This window comes from Theropithecus gelada, chromosome X (genome assembly GCF_003255815.1).
Source record: "Theropithecus gelada isolate Dixy chromosome X, Tgel_1.0, whole genome shotgun sequence".
In the NCBI taxonomy this organism is placed as follows: domain Eukaryota; kingdom Metazoa; phylum Chordata; class Mammalia; order Primates; family Cercopithecidae; genus Theropithecus; species Theropithecus gelada.
This window is the reverse complement of record NC_037689.1, coordinates 134,452,645-134,471,031: the sequence shown is the minus strand read 5'-3', so window position 1 is coordinate 134,471,031 and position 18,387 is coordinate 134,452,645. Positions and strand designations below refer to the sequence as shown.

At 40.4% G+C, this 18,387-nt stretch overlaps 2 pseudogenes across 2 annotated transcripts in view; one reads left to right on the top strand and one right to left on the bottom strand.

The window, feature by feature from the left end:
- LOC112615287 overlaps window positions 1–18,387 on the bottom strand; it is an 84,240-nt pseudogene that overhangs the window by 32,319 nt on the left and 33,534 nt on the right. The window lies entirely within an intron of this gene.
- LOC112615734 lies at window positions 6,198–8,843 on the top strand (annotated as a pseudogene). The gene is made up of 2 exons (XR_003117454.1): window positions 6,198–6,793; window positions 6,852–8,843. The product of XR_003117454.1 is annotated as a serine/arginine repetitive matrix protein 1-like (transcript).

Below are 18,387 nucleotides of genomic sequence, written 5' to 3'. Positions count from 1 at the left end.
ACTTCATGTTTTTACATTCTAAATATTTCTTCCTGGGTGCAGTAGCTCATGCCTATAATACCGGCATTTTGGGAAGCCAAAGTGGGCAGATCACATGAAGTCAGGAGTTCAAGACCAGACTGGCCAAGATGGCAAACCCAATCTCTACTAAAAATACAAAAATTAGCCAGGAGTGGTGGCGCGTACCTGTAATCCCAGCTACTCGGGAGGCTGAGGCTAGTGAATCACTTGAACCCAGGAGACGGAGTTTGGAGTGAGTAGAGATCGTGCCACTGCACTCTAGCTTGGGCAACAGAGAGAGACTCTGTCTCAAAAATAATAATAATAATAATAATAATAATAATAATAAGCCTCTATGATGAGAAAATTATCCCTGAACCCACTCTACCAATTACATCTGTCTTCTCCCCTCCTGGACATTTTGTCAGAGACCAGAGAGAGGGAATGTGTTAATAGCCACTCGATGATATTACTAGTTTAGGCTTTGAGGTCTACTGTTCAGGGAATCTCTGGTTAGCTCTTTAGTTGTACGTTCTCCCAAGGTCCATTCCAAGTCTATCATTTTAATTATGCCATCATACTTGTCATCTCTTCTCAATTTCTTATTTAGGATCATTGCTTTGGATGCTTTTTCATCTCTCATTACAAGTGATTTGGCCTTTACTCAATCAACTTCAGTCATCTGTTCTTTCATTTTACTATTTCTACTTCACTTTTCCCCCTTGTGTTTACAATTTCTTCTGTCTACTAACAACTTTTTCAGTAGGTATAGCTATTCTGCTCTCCAAAGGCTCATACTTTGCTCCTGTTGGAGATGTAGCTTCAAGCTCTTTCAAACAAAACAAAACCTCCACCTTATGTCCCATCAGTTTCTGGCATCTTATTAAGGAAGCCTGGTTTTCCATGATTTAACTCCACTTCTCAAAATGTTTTTAATACCTTTCTGCTCTAATGAATTTGTTTAGCCACAATATTCCTCTGCCAAATTTCCTAGCTTTTGAGAGATTCATTTCAGCTGTTATCATTCCTTGGCCAGAAAAATTACTTCTCACTTGACAAATCATAACCTCCCTTTTTATATATAAACTCAATTAACCCGTCTCAACAATTTCCCTTTTGAAAGTACACTCTAGAATGTTAATATGTGTTTAACAAATCTGTAACTGTCCTCCAAGTTCATGTTTTCACATTCTAAATATTTCTTCCTATGTCAATCTCTAATTATTTCTAGACCTTTTCATGGAATCTTAAACAGCAAAACTAGAAGGAAACTTAATAGGTCACCTGAGTTCATCTCCAACCTGAAACATTTATTCACACTTTCATCAAACATTTATCGAGTACCAGTGTGTTAGGTCCTGGTGTCCAAAGATAAATAAAACAAAAATCTTAGCTCTGAAAAAAACTCAATCTAGTGGGAGACAGATATAAACAAATAAATTACAATACAATCTGGGAAGTGCTATAGCAGAATGATGAACACAGAGCAGTAAGAACCCAGAAAAAAAAGTGTGACCAAAAATGCTTTGTAACTCACAAAACAATTTCACAATCCATTAGTTCATTTACTTCTCTAAACGCCTCTGTGACATAGGCATTACAGGCAAGGAAATGGACAATCAGAAATGTTATAGGACATTCCCAAAGTCACTCACCTAATATTGAGTGCTGAAATTCAAACTTTCTTCTTTCTATTTTAAAGTTTCAGTGCATACCCATCAAACTCTGCTGCCTCTTCCCTTCCCTACCTACCACTTAGGGGGTTACATGGAGGAAAAGTACATTGTTTAATAAACTTTACTGTCTCCACATTCTTTTAGGGAATATATATGTTCATTAATCGCTTCTCCATCTATAAGTTGGTGCAAAAGTAATTGTGATTTTGTAGTTGAAAGGAACTGCAAAAACCACAATTACTTTTGCACCAACCTAATAAATCCAAATCCATTTGTATGCTGTGAGGCACTGAAATTCTCTTTCAGTCTACCACATTTTGAGAAATAAGAATCCCAGTATCTTCTGACTCTCTCTCCTATTCACCTGAGAAAGTCCATAAACTACTTAAGGGAAGTGTATCATGCTTGGTTTATTGCTTTAAAATGGCATTCAGATCTACTAACAGAACTAGGAAATTCAATCTGTTTTGCATTTTTAAATTATTCACGTTATTCAGTGATACAGTAAACATTTGCTGAGCACTTACTCCATTATAAGGCACTGAGTTACACACTGTGAAAAATACTGAGATGAAAAGACATATTATTCACCCTCGTGAGTTTTAAAATATAGAATGGGAGATAAGACATATTACAAATAACTACAATCTAAGGAAGACTGTGATCAGTGTTGTAATAGTGATAATAGACACTGTACAAGTTAAGAGCATGGAAGTGGTGGTATTTGAGAATGAAAAAAAAATTGTCATAGGGAAATTGGAAAGAAGAAATTACAAATAGGCCAGGCGCCATGGCTCACACCTGTAATCCCAGCACTTTGGGAGGCCGAGGCGAGTGGATCACTTGAGGTCAGGAGTTTGAGACCAGCCTGGCCAACATGGTGAAACCTTGTCTCTACTAAAAATACAAAAATTAGCAGGGCATGGTGGCGAACGCCTGTAATCCCAGCTACTCAGAATACTGAGGCATGAGAATCGCTTGAACCCAGGAGCCGGAGGTTGCAGTGAACTAAGATCATGCCACTGCACTCCAGCCTGGGCAACAGAGTGGGACTCTGTCAAAAAGAAAAGAAAACAAAACAAACAAAAAAACAACAAAATTACAAATAGATGGAACATCATGAGCAAAGCACGATGGTAAAATAAAATAGTAACTAATAACCACAGCTACCATTTATGGAGTACTTATTCTGTGTTAGGCACTGTTCTAAATGCTTTACATACATTATCCCACTTAATCCTTGAAGCAACCATACAAGGTAAATAATATCATTATATCCATACTGCAGATGAGGACATCTAAGTTTAGAGAAGTTAAAGAACTTGCCCAAAGTTCCATGATTAGCAAACATTATTTGTTTGAAACTCCTTTGTTGCATATCTAATTTAAAAGACAACTGCATAATGCAATAATTATACATCCATATTGATGGACATGTAAAGTATAAAGGTATCATTTGTATGACAATAACAGCACAAAGGAGGGGGAGGGAAAGGAGCTGTAGAGGAGCAAAGCTTTTGTATAATATTGAAATCAAGTTGGTATTAATATGAGCTACATTGTTATAAATTAAGATATTAGCAATCCATAAAACAACCACTAAGAAAATAACTAAAAAGAAAAATAGTAAAAGAAATGACAAGGGAATAAAAATGGTACACTAGAAAATACCTACTTAACACAAAAAAAGGCAGTAATGAAGGAATAAAGGAACAGAAAAGACATAAAATATATAGAAAAAATAACAAAATGACAGATGTAAATTCTACTTTATTGATAACTACATTAAATGTAAATTGATGAAATAACTACATTAAACGTAAATTGATGAAAATTAAAAAGAGATTGGAAAAAGTGTTCAAAAAATTATCCAAATATATGATGTCTACAAGAGGTATAATTTTGATTCAAAGGCACAAATTAAGTTGAAAGTAAAAGTATACAATGTGTGTGTGTGTGTGTGTGTGTGTGTGTGTGTGTGTGTGTGTGTAGCAAACAGTAACCAAAAGAGAGCTGGAGTAACTACACTTCTATCAGGTAAAATAGACTTAAAGACAAAAAGTGTTATGAGAGATAAAGGACATTCTGTGACAATGTAAAAGTCAATACATCAAGAATAAATAGCAGCCGGGTGCGGTTGCTCACGCCTGTAATCCCGGCACTTTGGGAGGCCAAGGCAGGTGGATCACAAGGTCAGGAGATCGAGACCATCCTGGCTAACATGGTGAAACCCTGTCTCTACTAAAAATACAAAAAAGGCCGGGTGCGGTGGCTCAAGCCTGTAATCCCAGCACTTTGGGAGGCCGAGACGGGCGGATCACGAGGTCAGGAGATCGAGACCATCCTGGCTAACCCGGTGAAACCCCGTCTCTACTAAAAAATACAAAAAACTAGCCGGGCGAGGTGGCGGGCGCCTGTAGTCCCAGCTACTCGGGAGGCTGAGGCAGGAGAATGGCGTAAACCTGGGAGGCGGAGCTTGCAGTGAGCTGAGATCCGGCCACTGCACTCCAGCCTGGGTGACAGAGCAAGACTCCATCTCAAAAAAAAAAAAAAAAAATACAAAAAAAATTAGCCAGGTGTGGTGGCAGGTGCCTGTAGTCCCAGCTACTTGGGAGGCTGAGGCCGGAGAATGGCGGGAACCCGGGAGGTGGAGCTTGCAGTGAGCCAAGATCGTGCCACTGCACTCCAGCCTGGGCAACTGAGCGAGACTCCGTCTCAGAAAAAAAAAAAAAAGTAGCAATTATAAACATATATGTACCTAACCACAGAGCCCCCAAATTATATGAAGCAAAACCTGACAGAATTAAAGGAAGAAATAGACAACAATAATAGTTGGCAACTTCAGTACCCCACTTTCAATAATGGATACAACAACTAGACAGAAGATCAACAAGAGAACGAAAGACTTGAACAGCACTACGAACCTACTAGATCTAACAGACATCTACAGAACACTCCACCAAACAAGAGCAGAATATACATTCTGCTCAAGTATATATGGAACATTCTCCAGGGTAGACCACATGTTTGGCCACAAAAAAGTCCCAACAAATTGAAAAGAACTGAAATCATACAAAGTATAATGTCATTGAAATAAATTAAACAAGGCCAAACAAATGGAAAGAGATCCTGTGTGCATGAACTAGAAGACTTAATATTGCTAAGACGGCAATATTTCCCAAATTAATCCACAGATTCCATGCGATACCTATCAAAATCACAGCTGGCTTTTTTGTTTTATTCTGTTTGGATTTTATTTTTTGAGATGGGGTCTTGCTGTTTTGCCCAGGCTTGCCTTGAACTTCCTGGGCTCAAGGGATTCTCCTGCCTCAGCCTTCTATGTAGCTGGGACTACAGGCACGTACTACTGCACCCAGCTTACAGTTGACTTTCTGAAGAAATTGGAAAGTTCTTCCTAAAATATATATGAAAATGCAAACATCTAGCCAAAACAATCTTGAAAAAGAAGAATGTTGGAGAACTCACACTTCCTAATTTGAAAATGTAATACAAAGCCACAGTAATCAAGATGCTTTGGTACTGGCATAAGGATTAACATATAAGTATAGACCAATAAAATAGGATTGAGAGTCCAGAAAGAAACCCATAGATTTATGACCATTTGATTTTCACCAAGGAACTCCAGACAATTAAATAGGGGAAGAATAGTCTTTTCAACGAATGGTGGCAAGACAAACTGGATATCCACATGCAAAGAATGAAATTAGACTCCTATCTTGTGCCATATACAAAAGTTAAATTGAAATGTATCAAAGACTTAAATTTAAGATGTAAAAATATAAACTGTAAAACATAGAAATAAATTTTAGTGACTTTAGATTAGGTAATGGTTTCTTAAATGTGACACGAAAACCACAAGCAACCAAAGACAGACTTTATCAAAACTTAAATTTTGTGCTTCAAAGAACTCAATCAAGAAACAGGCCGGGCACAGTGGCTCACGCCTGTAATCCCAGCATTTTGGGAGGCCAAGGAGGGTGGATCACAAGGTCAGGAGATCGAGACTATCCGGGCTAACACCGTGAAACCCTGTCTCTACTAAAAATACAAAAAAAAAAAAAAAAATTAGCCGGGCGTGGTGGCAGGTGCCTGTAGTCCCAGCTACTCGGGAGGCTGAGGCAGGAGAATGGCGTGAACCCAAGAGGTGGAGCTTGCAGTTAGCGGAGATGGCGCCACTGCACTCCAGCCTGGGCGAGATTGCGAGACTCAGTCTCAAAAAAAAAAATAAAAAAAGAAGGAAAGAAAGAAACTGAGAAGACAGTCCATGGGATGGATAAAAACATTTGCAAGTCACATAACTGATAAAGATTTAGAATCCAGAATATATTTTAAAAACTCTTAAAACTCAACAATAAAAAGAAAAATAATCCAATGTTAAAATGGGCATTTTAATAGACATACTTCCAAAGAAGATATGCAAATGGTAAATAAGCTCATGAAAGATGCTCAATATCATTAGTCATCAGGGAAATGCAAATTAAAACTATAAAATAGGCGGTGCACCCTGGCATAGGGAGCGATCTCTGAGCGAGAAGGCAAGATGCATGTGGGATTCTTCCCCGATCAAGTGGAGAACAGAATAATCAGTTCTGCAACAGACAGAAGAAACTACTGAAGCAGCTGAAATTTGCAGAATGCCTAGAAAAAAAGGGGGACACGAGCAAAGTAAATTTGGAAGTTATAAAGCCTTGGATAACAAAAAGAGTAATGGAAATCCTTGGGATGAAGATGATGTTGTGATTGAGTTTATATTCAACCAGTTGTAAGTGAAGAACCCAGACTCCAAAATGATGCAAATTAACCTGACTGGATTTTCGAATGGAAAAAATGCTCGAGAATTTGTGGAAGAACTGTGGCCCCTGCTGCTAAGTGCACAAGGAAACATCGTGGGAATTCCTTCGGCTTTCCTAGAACTGAAGAAAGAAGAAATAAAACAAAGACAGACTGAACAAGAAAAATTCGCATCTATGAAAAAGCAAGACAAAGACAAAGATAAAAGGCATAGGGAAGAAAAAGAAAGCAGCAGAGAAAAAACAGAGAGGTCTCGTAGCCCAAGAAGATGCAAATCTCCTTCCCCTAGAAGACGATCTTCCCCTGTTAGAAGAGACAAAGCGCAGTCATCCTTGATCTCCCCGTCACAGAACCAAAAGCCAGAGTCCTTCTGCTCCAGAAAAGAAGGAAAAACCTCCAGAGCTCCCAGAACCTTCAGTGAAGGTAAAAGAACCTTCAGTAGAACAGGCCACTTCTACTAGTGACATTCTGAAAGTTCCCAAACCTGAACCTGTACCAGAGCCTAAAGAACCTTCTCCGGAAGAAAAAAAAAAAAAAAATTCCAAAAAGAAACGCAGAAGGAAAAGACCTGACCACGATCTCCGACACGCTCCAAATCAAGATCCCAGATGCGGTCCCACTCTCCTTCTCACACTCCACCTAGACGGCGCCATAGATCCTGATCAAGATTGTATTCACCTAGAAGGCGGCCAAGCCCAAGAAGGCAGCCATCTCCTCGAAGAAGAGCTCCACCAAGAAGAATGCCTCCTCCACCAAGGCATAGAAGGAGTAGATCTCCAGTAAGATGAAGAAGACGTTCGTCAGCATCCTTGTCTGGGAGTAGCTTATCATCCTCTTCATCTCATTCCCGGTCACCACCAAAGAAGCCTCCCAAGAGGACAGCCAGCCCCCCTTGAAAAATTTGTAGGTTATCTCCTTCAGCAAGTCCTCCAAGGCGAAGGCACAGGCCATCTCCTCCTGGAACTCCACCACCCAAAACTCGGCATTCCCCAACACCCCAGCAGTCAAACTGTACAAGAAAAAGTCGTGTTTCCGTATCTCCAGGGAGAACTTCAGGTAGTGACAAAACATAAAGGTACTGAGAAAAGGGAATCCCCTTCACCAGCGCCGAAGCCTAGAAAGGTAGGGTTATCTGAATCAGAAGAAGATAAAGGTGGTAAAATGGCTGCAGTAGGTTCTGCGCAGCAGAGACGCCCATACAGACGACAAAACCAGCAGTCTTCATCTGACTCTGGCTCCTCCTCCTCCAAAGAAGATGAAAGACCCAAGAGATCCCATGTGAAGAATGGTGAGGTTGGCAGGCGGCGGAGACATTCCCCTTCCCGGAGTGCCTCTCCATCACCACGAAAGCGCCAAAAAGAGACTTCCCCTCGTGGTAGATGGAGAAGAACTCCATCCCCACCACGCACCAGAAGGCGATGGTCTCCTTCTCCCGCCTCTCTTCCTCGACGGCGCAGTTCTCCAACACCACCACCACGAAAAAGAACTCCTTCTCCTCCCCCACATCGGTGCTCAGCCTTCTCCTAGAAGATACTCTCCTCCAACAGAGAGGAGATACTCTCCTTCTCCAACTCCAAAGAGAAGAATGGCTTCTCCTCCTCCCCTTCCTGAACAAAGAGCATCACCATCTTCACCACCAAAGCATTGGGTCTCCCATTCTCCACCTCCCAAACAAAGAAGCTCCTCAGTCACCAAGAGATGTTCACCTTCATTATCATCCAAGCACAGGAAAGGGTCTTCCCCAAGCCGCTCTACCCACCAGGCCCGATCACCACAATCAAACAAATGACATTCGCCCTCACCACAGCCTCGAGCTCCTCAGACCTCTTCAAGTCTTCCACCCATTCGAAGAGGAGGGTCGTCATCACCCCAAAGAAGGCAGTCCCTGTCTCCAAATACTAGGCCCTTTAGGAGACTCTCCAGGACTCTGGAACCTAAAAAGATAAAAAAAGCCTGCTTCACCAAGCCCACAGTCTATAAGGAGGGTCACATCCTCCTGATCTGTCTCCGGGTCTCCTGAGCCAGCAGCTTAAAAGCCCCCAGCACCTCCATCCCCCATCTGGTCTCAAGCACCATCTACAAACTGGACACCAGCTGTACCGGTCAAAAAGGCCAAAAGCCCAACACCAAGAGCATCACCACCAAGAAATTCCAGTCAAGAAGGAGGTGGGAAGAAAAAGAAGGACAAGAAACACAAAAAGGATAAGAAGCACAAGAAGCACAAAAAACACAAGAAGGAAAAGGCTGTGGCTGCAACTGCTGCAGCTGCTGTGACCCCTGCAGTCATTGCAGCTGCCACAACCACATTAGCACAGGAAGAACCAGTGGCAGCGCCAGAGCCGAAGAAGGAGACTGAAAGTGAAGCTGAAGATAACCTTGATGACTTAGAAAAGCACCTGCGTTGGCCAGGCGCGGTGGCTCACGCCTGTAATCCCAGCACTTTGGGAGGCCGAGGGGGGCGGATCACAAGGTCAGGAGAGCGACACCATCCTGGCTAACACGGTGAAACCCCGTTTCTACTAAAAATACAAATAAAATTATTCAAGCGTGGCGGGGGGCACCTGTAGTCCCAGCTACTGGGGAGGCTGAGGCAGGAGAATGGCGTGAACCCGGGAGGCAGATGTTGCAGTAAGCCGAGATCGCGCCACTGGCCTCCAGCCTGGGGGACAGAGTGAGACTCCATCTCGGAAAAATCAAAAGAAAAAAGAAAAGCACCTGTGTGAAAAGGCCCTGAGATCAATGAGGAAGGCCCAAGTGTCCCCACAGTCTCAGGCGGAAATGTTTGTTATGATGTAAATTTTATTTGGTTTGTATGCAGTTCAATTTCAAAATTGCTAAAATGTGTTTGAGTTTTAGACTATAACATTTGTTGTAATAATTGCTAGGTTGAAGTTCACCATGTAAAACAAGGGGCATGGATTTACATTGCAAAAGTTGTCCATACTGTATTAGTGACATTCTTTCACTGACAGCTGACATAATTCATTTAGAGTGAAATATTTTAAGCCAAAAAAAAATCCCCTTTTTAAAAAGGGGGGTTTAAATACTATTAGCATTTTCATGGTTCCTTTAAATGCCCTGGCTATTCCCAGAGCGTTTTTTTGTTTGTTTGTTTGGTTGGTTGGTTTGTGGTTTTCTTTTTGTTTTTCTTTTTCTTTACATTTTTTTCATTTGAGTCTTAGCACCCATTTGACTTATGCTTCTGACGTTGTATGTTCTGAAAGCTTGCCCAGAAATAAGACCACTGTTTTGAACTACCACAAAGGTATAAATGAATATCTTAATGCCATAATCTTTCCTGTTGCCTGTGGAGTTTCTGCTGAAATGAATCAGGATTCAAGCTCTAAGATGAGACAGAAAATGAAAGCATGCTGTTTGCCAGGACACTGTGGATTTATATTGATGTGTAACAAGTTGATCTGGAACACTGGACCCTCATTCTGTTCTTCTGGTTTTGTGTTTTTGTTTTGTTTTTTCTTTTGTAAAGGCAATGAGCTAGTCCCAGGAAGGATCCTTTAGTTACATACAATTTTGTTTAATGAAATGTCATGGCTCTGTTCATATTTTTCTCTTGTTCTTCCAATCAGTATATAAAACTTTCTGAGCTCTTGTATTTGGAAGGCTGGAAGGGCCCAGACTTTGGAACAGTGTCTTAGTTTCACTGTTTTTGTTTTGATTTTTTTTTTCAGTTGTTTTTTTTTTTTTTTTTTTAATTAAAGCTATGTAAAGCTTGTGGATTAAACAGAATAAATTTCTAAATTAAAAAAAAACTAAAATAACACTTCATACCCACTAGGTGTCTATAATAAAAAAAAGAAAGAAAGAAAAGAAAGGATAGTAACAAGTGTTGGTGAGGGTACGAAGAAACTGGAACCCTAATACATTACTGATAGGGATGTAAATGGTGCAGCCAGGTTTGAAAACAGTCTGACAGTTTCTCAAAATAATAAACATAGTTACCATATGACCCAGTGCTTTCACTTATAGGTATACATGCAGTAGAATTCGGAGGCTGAGGCGGGAGAATGGCATGAACCCGGGAGGCGGAGCTTGCAGTGAGCCGAGATCGCGCCACTGCACTCCAGCCTTGGCGACACAGCGAGACTCCGTCTCAAAAAAAAATAAATAAATAAAAAAAATAAAAAAAAAAGAAAGCATATGTTCACTCAAAACATTGTACAAAGATGTTTATAGGCTAGGCACGGTGGCTCACTCCTGTAATCCCAGCACTTTGGGAGGACAAGGTGGGCAGATCACGAGGTCAGGAGTTCAAGACCAGCCTGGCCAACATAGTGAAACCCTGTCCCTACTAAAAATACAAAAATTAGCCAGACATGGTGGCATGTGCCTATAGTCCCAGCTATTCAGGAAACTGAGGCAGGAGAATCACTTGAACCCAGGAAGCAGAGGTTGTGGTGAGCCGAGATTGTACCACTGTACTCCAGCCTAGGCAACAGAGCAAGACTCCATCTCAAAAAAAAAAAAAAAAATGTTTATAGCAGTGTAATTCAAAATATCCAAAAGGTAAAAATAGTCCAGATGTCCATCAAACGAAAGGTGGTACATCCATACAAAGGAGTATTATTCAATCAGAAAAAGGAATGAAGTACTGATGCATGATACAATATGAATGAACTTTGAAAACATTATCCTAGGCCGGGCGCGGTGGCTCAAGCCTGTAATCCCAGCACTTTGGGAGGCCGAGATGGGCGGATCACGAGGTCAGGAGATCGAGACCATCCTGGCTAACACGGTGAAACCCCGTCTCTACTAAAAATACAAAAACTAGCCGGGCGAGGTGGCAGGCGCCTGTAGTCCCAGCTACTCGGGAGGCTGAGGCCGGAGAATGGCGTGAACCCGGGAGGCGGAGCTTGCAGTGAGCTGAGATCCGGCCACTGCACTCCAGCCTGGGCTACAGAGCGAGACTCCGTCTCAAAAAAAAAAAAATAAAAAAAAAATAAAACATTATCCTAAGTGAAAGAAGTCAGACACAAAATGTCACATGCTTCATGATTCATTTATATTAAGTGCCCAGAATAGGCAAGTCCATAGAGATAGAAAATAGATTAGTAAATTCACAGCCAAGGGGATGGGAGAACAGAGAGTGTCTGCTAATAAGAACAGGACTTCTTTTTTTATTTTTATTTCAAGTTCCAGGGTACATGTGCAGGTTTGTTACATGGTAAACATGTGCCATGGTGGTTTGATGCACCTATCAACCCATCACCTAGGTATTAAACCCAGCATGCATTAGCTATTTTTCCTAATGCTGTCTGTCCCCACAACCCACCTCCCAACAGGCCCCAGTGTGTGTTATTCCTTTCCCTGTGTCCATGTGTTCTCATGAAGAGGGTTTCTTTTGAGGGTCATGAAATGTTCTGGAATTAGGATAGTGGTGACAGTTTTATAACTTTGTGACTATACTAAAAACCACTGAATTGTAGGCTTTAAAAGGGTGAATTTTATGATATGTGAATTGTACATAAATATTTTAGAAGAAAGAATAAAGGGTAATGGTAAAACTAAGAATGAATACAGTTTTTAGCCTATGTGACCAAAACAGTGGTGATAATATAAACAAAAATAAGAACTTCATGTGGGACAATTTGTTGGATAAATAGAAATAAATAAATTCAGTTCTAAAGACATAGTACTTGAAACTGACTGTGAAAATGGATGCCATCACTCAAGGAGAGAGCATGCAAAAATCAAGAAAAAGAGGAACAGGAGAGAGGAAGAATGGGGAGAAAGAGAAGGAGAAAGAAAGGGAGAGAGAGGAAAGAGAAAAACCAAGAGGCGAGGATATAACTAGGAAGAAAGTCCACATTTGATAGTCAGAAGGATGACAGAAGGGAGTTAAGAGAAGGGAAAAAGAGGTGGAAGAACTAGAAGAGTACAATGACAAGAATAGTGAAAGGGAAGAACTTTTCATAAAGATGAGTGTAGCTAACCAGGCACGGTGGCTCACGCCTGTAATCCCAGCACTTTGGGAGGCCGAGGCAGGCATATCACCTGAGGTCAGGATTCAAGATCAGCCTGACAAACATGGTGAAACCTCGTCTCTACTAAAAATACAAAATTAGCCGGGCGTGGTGACGCATGGCTGTAATCCCAGCTACTCAGGAGACTGAGGCAGGAGAATCTCTTGAACCTGAGAGGCAGAGGTTGCAGTGAACCGAGATCCCACCATTGCACTTCAGCCTGGGCAACAAGAGCAAAACTCCATGTCAAAAGAAAAAAAAAAAATGAGTGTAGCTAATAGTCTGTCAAATGTTACAGACTGATCAAGGAGACTAGGAACGAATGCAATGAATTTGACAAGAAGAAAGGTCATCTGTCAACTTTCAGGAATGCTTTTCAAAAGAGAGATCCAAACTGCCAGTATTAAGAAGAATGGGTCATAAATATAAAGAGAGATGATTGGGAAAGGAAGAGAAATGGGACAGGAACATGAAAGGATGTAGAAGGACAATAGCAAATAAACTGAAGTACACAAAACCCGACACAAAAAGACATTTGTACAAGCATAATTTATAATTAACATAAAATACAAACAACCTAAATTATCTAACAATATGTAAAAAATAAATGATTGCACAAATATAGAAGCATTGTCTGGTATCATGATTAAGAGAACAGACTCTCAAGCCAGACTGCTTAAATTTGAATTCTTATTTATTTATTTATTTAAGACAAGGTCTCGCTCTTTCGCCCAGGCTGGAGTGCAGTGGCACAGTCTCAGCTCACTGCAACCTCCCCCTCCTGTGCTCAAGTGACTGTCTTGCCTCAGCCTCTCAAGTAGCTGGGACTGTAGGCGCATGCCACCACACTTGGCTAATTTTTTTGTATTTTTTGTAAAGACAGGGTTTTGCCAGGTTTCCCAGGCTGGTTTCAAACTTCTGGGCTCAATCCCTGATCCACCCACCTCGGTCTACCAAACTGCTGGGATTACAGGTGTCAGCCACCACGCCTGGCCGAATTTGAATTCTGACTCTACCACTTACTAGCTGAGTGACCATGGGCACTACTCTGTGCCTTATTTCCTCATCTGCAAAATGGGATAATAACAATAATATCTACCTCATAGTGTTGATGGGAAGATTAAATGAGTTAGTATTTACAAAGAATTTAGAACAATATGGCCGGGCGCGGTGGCTCAAGCCTGTAATCCCAGCACTTTGGGAGGCCAAGACGGGTGGATCACGAGGTCAGGAGATCGAGACCATCCTGGCTAACACAGTGAAACCCCGTCTCTACTAAAAAATACAAAAAAAACTAGCTGGGCGAGGTGGCGGGCGCCTGTAGTCCCAGCTACTTGGGAGGCTGAGGCAGGAGAATGGCCTGAACCCGGGAGGCGGAGCTTGCAGTGAGCTGAGATCCGGCCACTGCACTCCAGCCAGGGGGACAGAGTGAGACTCCGTCTCAAAAAAAAAAAAAAAAAAAAAATTTAGAACAATATCTGACATATAGTTAAGTACTATATAAGGGTGAATTATTATCAATACAATAGAATACCTGTGGTTGTTAAAAATGATATCAGAGAATTTCCAATGATTAACCAAAATATTGAGACTTAACATTTAACAACACATTGTTAAGTGAATAAAGCTGGAAAAAATTATATACATTATGTGATCATAATTTACATGCACAGAAAAAGACTAGAAACATAACAGGCCAACACGAGTTCACTCAAAAAGATGGGACTGTAGGGGATTATTATTTTAATCCTTATGCTTTTCTGTATCTCTAAATGTTCTATCACAATAATTTATTATAGGTGGAAAAAAATAAACATGAAAATAGAGAATTCTAGGCTAAAACGGCTGACTGAATATATATATATATATATATATATATATCTTTAATCTTTCTTCTGAAACCACAGGAAAATTATAAAAAAGTATTTTTAAAAAAAATCTTCACAGACAGGGAGAACAGGAGAGCAGATAGCAGAAAAAAATAAAAGGAACCCAGAAACTATTGCAGGTAGTGGAGAAAGCTGAGAGGCAACCCAATTTACACTACAGAATCCACAAAAAGCTCAGAAACCAGCAGCAACAGGTAATCTGTGAGTAAAGTGTGGTGGGGTGACTAATGGAAGAGAATTTTGTGAAAGCTTTTTGAGAAGCAGATACATCTATCATCTCCCTCACTCTAACTATAGCATATATCTAGAGGTTTATTCTCCAGGTTGGAGAACATCAGACATGATTAAGGGCTTGGGTACTATATGCGGCTACATGGCACATGTCAAGACACCTGGCTCCTTTCCCCTAGACACCTCCCAGAATGCTGGCAGCCAGACATTAACCCTTCAGCCAGGAGATTAGAATTTCCAGGTTTTCTTTGAGAAAAGTTACTATCCCAAGGCTTAAACCCTAAAGATATTGACAGAAGAGGGTCCACTAAAAACAGTGCACCTAGATCAGCAAACAGTGAAGTTCCAAGTCTATAAGCTTCCCTACACACTCATAACATTCATTTAGTATTTTATTCTCACACTTTTAATCATACGCATACATCCAACCAGCCATTGCCAGACCTTTGAGGAAATCCTGTAGCATGAAAGATAGAAATGAAAACAAAAAGGGAAAGTCAGCCTGAAGAAAATGAGTCATTGAGAAAAAATACTTATCATTAGTAACCCAAGAGAGGTATAATATGATACTGCACTCATGGAACACTGACAAGATGCTTTTTCAAAGGAACATTAAGAAAACAAGGCCAAGCGCAGTGGCTCATACCTGTAATCCCAGCACTTTGGGAGGCCGAGGTGGGCAGATCACTGGAGGCCAAGAGTTCGAGATCAGCCTGGGCAACATAGTGAGACCCCGTCTCTATTAAAAATACAAAAAAGTTAGCCAGATATGGTGGTAAACCTGTAATCCCAGCTACTCCGGAGGCTGAGGCACAAGAATATTTTGAACCTGGGAGGTGGAGGTTTCAGTGAGCAGAAATCGCACCACTGCACTCCAGCCTGGGTGATGGGGCCAGACTCTGGAAAAAAAAAAAAAAAGAAAGAAAGAAAGACAGAAAGAGAGAGAGAGAGAGAGGAAGGAAGGAAGGAAGGAAGGAAGGAAGGAAGGAAGGAAGGAAGGAAGGAAGGTAGGTTGGTTAAAAAAAAGAGCTCTAGGGAGCTAAAATCTAACAGCAATAATGACAAAAATCAATATAAAAATTCAAAATCTAGAAAGTAGAGCAAAAATACAGAGATAAAAATTACAAGAGAAAAAAATGAGAAATTTAGAGACAGTCCAGGAGTCCTCAACAAATACAGATGCTCCTTGATTTACAACTGTGTTACATCCCAGTAAACCCACTGTCAGTCGAAAATATTGTAAGTTGAAAATGCATCTAATACACCTAACCTACCAAATATCATAGCTTAGACTAGCATGGGCATTTTGTAGACATGATGGAATGCAAAAACACAAAACACAACATCCAAAAATGCTAGCAACACAGTACACTGTAGAGTGTCTGTTGCTTGCCCTCATGTTGTGTGGCTGACTGGAAGCTACAGCTCGCTGCTATTGCCCAGCATTACAAGAGAGTATCATACAGCTTATTGCTAGCCCAGGAAAAGATCAAAATTCAAAACTCAAAGTACAATTTCTACTGTAAGCATATTGCTTTCACATCATCATAATATCAAAAAACCATAAGTCAAACCATCATAAGTCAGGGACTATGTGTATTAGCAAACCAAATCCAGCCATATATAAAAAGAATAAAAGCCATGATAAGGCTACTCAGAGCATTTTACTTGTATTTATATTATATTATATACCCTCAAGTACCACTTCTTGTAATATTAACTTTAGAGTTTTCTTGAAAATTTAATGATAACAAGTATTGAAATTAATCCTGGGAATGCACAACTGGTCAAAAATAGAAATCAAATCAGTGTAATTCACCATATTAATAAACTAAAAAAAAAGAAAACCATATGATCATCTCAATAAATGCAGAAAAAGCATCTGACAAAATCCAAAATCTATTGCTGATAAAAAAGTTCTCAGCAAAGGAAGAATAGAAAGAAAAATCCTCAACCTGACAGAGTTCATATATGAAAAACCCTCAGCTAACATACTTAGTTGTAAAAGACTAGATGCTTTCCCTCTGAGATCAGGAACGAGGCAAAGATATCCATTCTTACCACTTTTCAACATCATATTAGAGGTCTAGCCAGTGCTATACAGCAACATCAACACAAGCATCCAGATTGGAAAGGATGAAATACAATAGTCTCCATTCACAGCTGACATAATTACATACACAGAAAATCACAAAGACTCTATAACAAAGCTCCTATAACAAATCAGTGAGTTTAGCAAGGTGAGAAGATACAAGGGCAATATGTTGAAATCAATTATATTTCTATATGCCTGCAACGAATAACTGGAACTCGGTTTGTAAAATATCACTTATAGCACCAAAAAAAAGAAAAGAATGAAAAGGAAGAAAAAAATATGTAGGTATAAATCTAACAAAATATGTGCTGGAGCTACAAAACGCTGATGAAAGGCACTAAAGAGGACCTAAATAAATGGAGAGAAATACTGTACTCATTGACTGGAAGGTTTCATATTATGAAGCTATCAATAGTCCACAAATTGATCTATAGATTCAATGCAATCATAATCAAAATCCCAGCAGGACTTTTTGTACATATCAGCAAGCTGATGCTAGAATTTATATGGAAAGGAAAATAAACAAGAATAGCCAAAACAATCTTAAAGAAAGAACAACAAAGTTAGAGGACTCACATCACCTAATTTCAAATTTTGTTACAAAAATTTAGTAATCAGTCTGTGCACAGTGGCTCATGCCTGTAATCCCAGCACTTTGGGAGGCCAAGGCAGGCAGATCACTTGAGGTCAGGAGTTTGAGACCAGCCTGGACAACATGGTGAAACCTCGTCTCTACTAAAAACACAAAAATTAGCCAGGTGTAGTAGTGGGTGCCTGTAATCCCAGCTACTCGGGAGGCTGAGGCAGGAGAATCGCTTGAATCCGGGAGGTGGAGGTTGCAGTGAGCTGAGATCACGGCACTGCACTCCAGCCTGGCTGACAGAGTGAGACTCTGTCTCAAAAAAAAAAAAAAAAAAAAAAAAATACAGCAATCCAGACCGTATATTTGTGAGCTGATAGACACATAGATCAATGCAAAAGAACAGAGTCCAGAAACTGGCCAAACATATATGGGCAATTGATTTTGACAATGGTGCCAAGGTAATTTAATGGAAAAAGAGCAGTCTTTTCTACCATTAGTACTGAAACCACAGGGCACCCATAAACAAAATAGAAAAAAAAAAACTTTGAGCCACAACTCACATATACCCAAAAATTAAGTCAAAATGGATCACAGGCCTAGAGATAAAACATAAAACTATGCATCTTTTACCAGAAAATGTAGAAGAAAATTTTGTGATCTTGGATTAGGCAGAGTTCTTAAATACAATACAAAAAGCATATCCATAAATGAAAAAAAATGGTAAATAGGACTCATCCAAATTAAATCCTTTCATTCTGCAAAAGACCCTGTTAAGATATTAAGAAGATAAGCACTGAGAAAATATTTGCAAATCACATATCTCACAAAGGACTTGTGTCCAGAATATATAAAGAACTCTCAAAACTCAACAATAAGAAAACAAACTACCCAATTAAAAAACAAGCAGGCCGGGCGCGGTGGCTCAAGCCTGTAATCCCAGCACTTTGGGAGGCCGAGACGGGCGGATCACGAGGTCAGGAGATCGAGACCATCCTGGCTGACACGGTGAAACCCCGTCTCTACTAAAAAATACAAAAAACTAGCCGGGCGAGGTGGCGGGCGCCTGTAGTCCCAGCTACTCGGGAGGCTGAGGCAGGAGAATGGCATGAACCCGGGAGGC